The 6,612-nt window shown below is 41.3% G+C and overlaps 1 protein-coding gene across 1 annotated transcript in view; it reads right to left on the reverse strand.

Moving 5' to 3' along the window:
• rarga (retinoic acid receptor gamma a) overlaps positions 1 to 6,197 on the reverse strand; it is a 44,221-nt gene extending 38,024 nt beyond the window's left edge. The window contains exon 1 of the mRNA XM_028452348.1: positions 6,001 to 6,197. The gene's annotated coding sequence lies outside the window, so the exon portion shown is untranslated. The remainder of the gene's footprint in view (positions 1 to 6,000) is intronic.
• Between the last annotated feature and the right edge of the window lie 415 nt (positions 6,198 to 6,612).

The raw sequence follows: 6,612 nt of genomic DNA on the forward strand, positions 1-6,612 counted from the left end.
GTCACTTCTTCCCATATAGTAGGCACAGACAAGTTGGGGCCTGAGTTTTGGACGACGACACAATTCTGCCAAACTATTCATGTTCAGCCTACTGTAAGACGAGAACGAAAATGAAAAGCTAGAATAAACAACAATTTCCTATTTTATTTTTACTCTTTTCTACTACTATTACATTTCAATCGTGGATGATGCGAGTCGTTTGGCTTTAAAAGAAGAAAGCGATCGTAAACCTCAGTGGTTCGTGAATTTGGATGAACAGATGATGAATTTGGAATAAACAAAGGAATGAGAGAAGGGAGGAAAAAAAAAGAATCTGTCTGAACTGCTGGTCAGGGTTAAAACACAGAACACTGACAGGCTCTAGGTACGGGGGGGGCACCAAGATGTAGCGCCATGCCCCCCCTAAAAAAACAAACAAAAAAACGGAACTTTTAAAGACGCACACACCTACCACACACTCCAAAACACATGAACACACAATCAAGTCATGTGAGAGGGAGAACTCTTTCACACACACAAACACACACAGACACCTCTCACCCCATGCATTTTTTTCCAGGGCTCTGGCTCCCTCTTTCTGGCTCTCTCTCTTTCAACAGAGCCAGTTAATTACACCCTACTGCTGCAGGCAGCTTCAAACCACCACTAATTTAGAGTTCCATTACAGTAAACTGTTCCACATGTGCATCCAGGGTCCAGGCTGGCTCGGGTGGCCACGTTTCAGGAAGGAGCAGCCGCCGATAGGCACCCACCCCCATCCTGCCAGCATGGCCACACTGCCATCTTTTTCTCCCTTTCTTCACCATCTTTACTTTTTCCAGTCGTCAGAATTTTCTTGGACTTCCCCTCCCGTTTTTACTCTCTTCCCCCACGGTTTTCTTCCTATAATCATGTCCTTAGACTCAATCCTTGACTCCCCATCTCTATCCTACTGCTTATACGACTTGTACCATGACCCTGTGCAGCAGTTCCACTCTGTGACTAATGCACAAAAACATCACTAAAGATTTCACAGTGTGCCTAATGGGAGAAAAGGTACAGCAACAAACAGACTGTGTGTGTGTGTGTGTGTGTGTGTGTGTGTGTGTGCGTGCGTGCGCGTGTACTTGGGAAGCGATTGGCCTGTTTGCTTAAAGAACTCAAACCAGACCTCATAAAGGCTGCGCAATACATCTGCGAGTGCTGGGAGCAGAAAAGGACGAAGGGGAAAAAAAATAACAGTACATAAAAAAAAAAAAAAGTGCGACGAAAGCAGAAAGTACAACTGTATACATATGATTTTTATATTTCCACCCGAGGAAACAATTCCAAAAACTGAGTTAAGTTTGAGGTTATAGACACACGATATGCGTGGTGTGGGTTTCCAGAGGGCACTGCAGAGTGTCTGTGCTGTCAATTTTAAGTCATTAAACATAGTAAGAAACAAAGAAAGGATAGAAAAGAGCTCATTTGCAGAGACTGGCCTTTAAAAAAAAAAACAAAAAACAAAAAAAAAACAGGCAAGAAACTTTTTATGCTCCACGAACTCTATAATGATTTAATAAAAGTTGGTGCCAGTGTTTTTTAATGAGTCACATCAGCCCAGCAGCTTCCCAAAGAGCCATTTATGTTTTATGTCGGGTCCTGTGGTAGGCTCGCTTGCCTATTTGAAGCTAAAAGGTGAATTTAAAGTGACCTCATACTCTGCTAGCTTGGGCCAAATAGGCATGGAGGGCCTCCCTACTTCCCTTCAGCCTGGGGGGGCACGCAGGAGGCAGCAGGCAGGGAGACAAGCAGGCCGACTGAAGGAGCACCAGAGCCAGCAATGGGTGGGTTCACAACTGCTGCTGGGACTTTCCATCATTGCCTAAGAGGTGCACTGCAGTCGTTTAAATTTACTTTAGTTGTTTCTGTAAACGGCGGCGTGCGAGACGGCACACTAGTTTATCATGTTCAAACAGAATCATTGGTTACACTTAAGGTAATCCATAGATTTTATCAGCACAGGAGACTGAAACGAATGCAACCAGCTCAATCAAGCTGGCAATTTAGAGCCGGCACGACAAGAAGAGGCATGCTTCAATAGAAAAGGATTCCCTTGTTTGTAAAGGAGTTAGGATTTCAACAAAAACACAGAGCAAGGCTAAACATCAAGTATGAGTAAGACAGAGATATTGAGAGCGATTGAGGGAAGGACAGACAGAGAGAGAAAAAAAGTTACTGCATATTGGATGTCTTTCAAACAAAGGGTATCAAATACTCTGTGAGCAAAACAGCAATAGTGCCTGAATGGACCGTAGTGACGGAGTGCAAACCCCTCAGGCAATAACAACTGTAAACATAACAAATAAATCTCGGCATCTCAGGAAACTCTGGCCACACAAACAAGATATGCCGTTGGTTTTTCAAGAAGCCACAGGTGAGCAGGAACCCGGGTGCTCCGATTATTCTCTGATGGGTTATTGGTGGAAAGTGGGAGTTCTTCCTCCACTTAGAGCGTGCACAAAAGACTGACACAGAACGGTGTTATAATGTCAGGTTACTGCACACTTAGACACATTTTTCTTCAAATTTGACACCTTTATGTCTTACATCTCTGAAATTTTTTTGTTAAACTTTTTGAGTGCAGGCACAAAATCTTTCCTAAAACAACTCAATGGTGAACTCACAAAGAGGCTGGCACCAAGTTCTCTCTCTCTCTCCTACTTTCCACTGCCATTTAATTATTTTTTTAACAGAAACTTTACAACTTGGAGAATTTGTCACCTGGATTTCAACATTGTAAAGTGATTTATATGCTGTAAGCTTGGAAGGGAACAGATTTCATGCAGAAAGAGACATGTTCAAGTCTTAGTCTGTCAATCAAATCACACCACAACAGTAGTTAGACAGCAATTGCACAACCCATGACGACGCCTGAGTGAGTTGACAGACTGGCTTTTCCATCCGGCCAAACATTTACCCGATCATCATCATCATCACTGCAACTTTATAACCTGACAAATTATTCCAGAAAATTTGAACATTCATGATGACACAAAATCATGGGAAACATTGATCTTATGTTTCCCTGGCGTCAGCGGCATTTTGGCTCTGAAAACAATATCCTCGACACCATTACTTGACGCAAAGCTGACAGCTTCCAGTCTTTCAACAAGTGGCACGCTAATGGCTCTGAAAGAGACACCCAGTGACAGACGGTCCGGTGTTTCCAAACAAAGCCGCATTCCATTACCTGAAACTTGTTTGACGTTTGTTTGCTTTTGGCATCACACAAACACCCATTTGCTTACAGCTACAATGCAAATAAACACCTCCTGTAATGATTTATTTGTCACTTAAAGAATCAGAATGACTTTTTCTATCATTAAACAGGAACTCCTCTTAATTCCAACAAGTTCTTTTGTCTTCTTTTTTTAATAATATGTAAAGGTTTCATTTAATCGGACAACTTATTTTACTGTGATTTCCTGACATGTTTCGACTGTCAACTGCCAGTCTTCTTCAGAGGTGTCTGCTGAATAAATGAAACCTTATCATATTATTAAAAACTTGTCAAGGACAAATCAAAGCGACCAGCAGACGCCTCTGGAGAAGACTGGCAGTAAATCTCCTGAGAAAAACTTGTAGGAACTCTTTATTTATGTAGTATTATTTTTTCAATAACTGGAGTCAGACAGAAAACACTTTGTGACATGATGAAGTCACCCTGACAGCTAGCAGTTTCCATGATGTTACAAAGCTATTTGGAGGGCTCAATATGGAGACTCTGGCAAGGAGTCGAGCCAAACCGGGAAAAAAAAGAGAAGACGCAGAAGAAACTACATTAAAAAGTCAAAAGTAATTTTTTTCAAAACTAAATTTCCGGGTCACTAGAAAGAAACAAAGAGGAGAAAAGCCAAGCAGGCGGTTGAGCTTTAAAGTTGCATCGACTTTGCATGTAATCCAGAATAACCTATACTATAAAATGTTGAAGATCCACATATGTACTTTTTATTGTGTTACTCTTCCTCCATCCATCCATCCACTAAACCTCCTTAGACTGTAAAAAAAAAAAAAAAAAAAAACCCACAAAGGATAGATTTTAACCCTGTGGCCTTGAAGCAACACTGACCAAACACACATGCAAAAACCTCACACAAAAGTTTTAATAGCGTGTCAAAAGAACCTTGAACGTGAACATGGACGCAGACTGAAAATGTAAATCTTCACAGTCAGAGGGGCACACCTGTGAAAATAGACACAGGAAATAGTGTGCGGGAAGCTTCCCCGTTAATTATAGTGTGGTAGCACAGAGCCCCCATGATTTCCCCCTAAAACCACCTGTCCAACCCCTCCCAACCACTTGCCCTTAATTGCAATAGAAATTCCAGAGAGAGACAGGTATCAACAACTCCCCGATTTACCACTGAAGAGTCACAAAGACCAACTGTTAGAGGGTTTTGCAACTCAGGAGTGTTTAATTTACACTTACACACACTCATTTTTAAGTGCCGACAGATTTATAGGCTCCGTGAGGGTCACAGAAGAAACAGCGATTGTTTATTGTGGCTCCGGCAAGCTGGGACTCTTTGGTTAATTTTTAAAGATGCTCCAAATGTATGGCAACTCTGTCACATTGTGTGCATGAATGAATGGATGGATGTTATAAATAACACCAGATTAAGATGAGCTGCAAAAAAACTGCTTAATGATATGTTAATTGTAAAGCATCAGCATTCAGAATGAATAAATAATAAAATAAAAAGATTTCCCACAAAAATACCAAGGCATCAAGTGGAAAATTGTGCCAAAATATTAATTATTATGCTCTTGGGCTAAAAACAGAGTAAGCTAACAATATTTGAGGTTTTTCCATTTTGAAAAATTAGTTTTTCCTCGCTTAGGATGCTAATTTGAGTTAAAGTACATTTGAATACAGATTCAACAATTTGTTGTATTAAGATAAAAATCAAGTAAAAGCTAAATCAGCAGTCTTCTACTATATTTAAAGGCATAATCTGGTTTGGAATTAAAATACATACTAATTAGAGGTGTGTAACACATAGAACAGAGACAACCTGTTGTAACAAACTCACAAGCGTGCACCAAACCTGGAACCAGGCCCATAAGTGCCCCGTTGCAAGAGGTGAAAGGTGAGCTCTGCCTCATTCACTACAGATGTCATGACTTCTGCGTCAAACTGATAAAGGAGTTGACAGCGAAGGGTGATGCGGTTATCGCCGCTCTTCAGAAAGGCATCCCTTAGTGGGCAATGTGGGGGTTTTTCCAGCTCGCTTCCATCAGACTGTCCTTCACACTTACGTCAAGTCCACCGGGGGAAATAAGCAGTGGACAGCAGGTGCAGTGCCAATGAAGGCGAGATGAAGGCTTTCACAAACTGAGCGACCACTACTGGAGCAATGATCCAAAACACTCTTGACATCAAAGGACATAAATATATTGATTTAAAAAATGTAAAATAAAGCACTGCTAGACATTAAGACTTAACCTCTGCTTTTACATGGCTCTTTTCCACATTCTCCACTGTATATTGTTTTAAAAAAAACAGGTCAAGGACTGGTGACTCCTCTGGTGAACAGACATTTAAACACTTCAAACACATCCAAGCCTGTATACGCAATCACACACACATGTGCTAATAATAAGGAGCTCCACAGGAACTGAGTAATGCTTGGAACATTCACTAATAAGCACATGTGCACACAGGCACACAAACTCATGCTTCAGTGTCAGCTTTGCATATATAAAAACAAAAAGACTTTACACAAACAAACACTGCATGCAAACACTGATGTTAAAACATTGCAGTGTTTACACATGAAAATCTGGGATTTGGAAACAGCAATCAACTGTCATTAGGTCTCCTCCTCGACTGTCTCACACACTTAGCCTCTGTCTTCAATTAAAACACATTCCCAAAAAAGTGCAGCGTTCCTCTCCGTCTGCCGGTTCAAAGAGGGTGAAGAAGAAAACAGAAAACAACCATCAACTTGTGTTTTTGAGCATAAAAGTACTCACGGGTTCTTGCGTTGATCACGCAGATGGACAGTTGAGAGTACTTGACAATACTGTGTGATGAGCGAAGCTAGCCAATGAGAAGAAGAAAGTAAAGCGTGCACGTTCAACAAGAGTCCCAACAGCAAAGGCAGAGTCGTAGTGAGCGTCTCTCGCTCTCTCTCCCTCCCCCTCTTTGCACTCTCCTCCTCCTCGCTCAGTCGCTACCTCTTAAACTAACTCTTTCACTCCCCAAACACTCACTCTGTCACTCACTAAGAAATAATTATACCGTGATTCATAAAGCCTTCTTTCATCACGTGACCCTAACACTTCAAATATACAGTGCATTTTTTCACATGCCACAAAATGCCTGAGGGTAGGAACAGACCCAGAGAGCTTATGTCTGTTTTTAATTCTCCGTCTTTGCTTCTTTGTCTCCTGGGCAATTATGGCTTCTCCATCATTCAGTTTGCAGGTAAACTAAGCAGCAGAGTTTATAAAAAGTCATTTGCACAGTTTCAGTTTCTTACAGACAGGCTTTGAACAGCAAGCCAGTCAGGTTGTCCTTTAAGACCTTCTATGTTTGTATAATTTCCCACAATTCCCCGGTACAATCATTGTAAGGAGCATAGA

The sequence above is a fragment of the Gouania willdenowi genome, chromosome 7 (genome assembly GCF_900634775.1).
Source record: "Gouania willdenowi chromosome 7, fGouWil2.1, whole genome shotgun sequence".
In the NCBI taxonomy this organism is placed as follows: Eukaryota; Metazoa; Chordata; class Actinopteri; order Blenniiformes; family Gobiesocidae; genus Gouania; species Gouania willdenowi.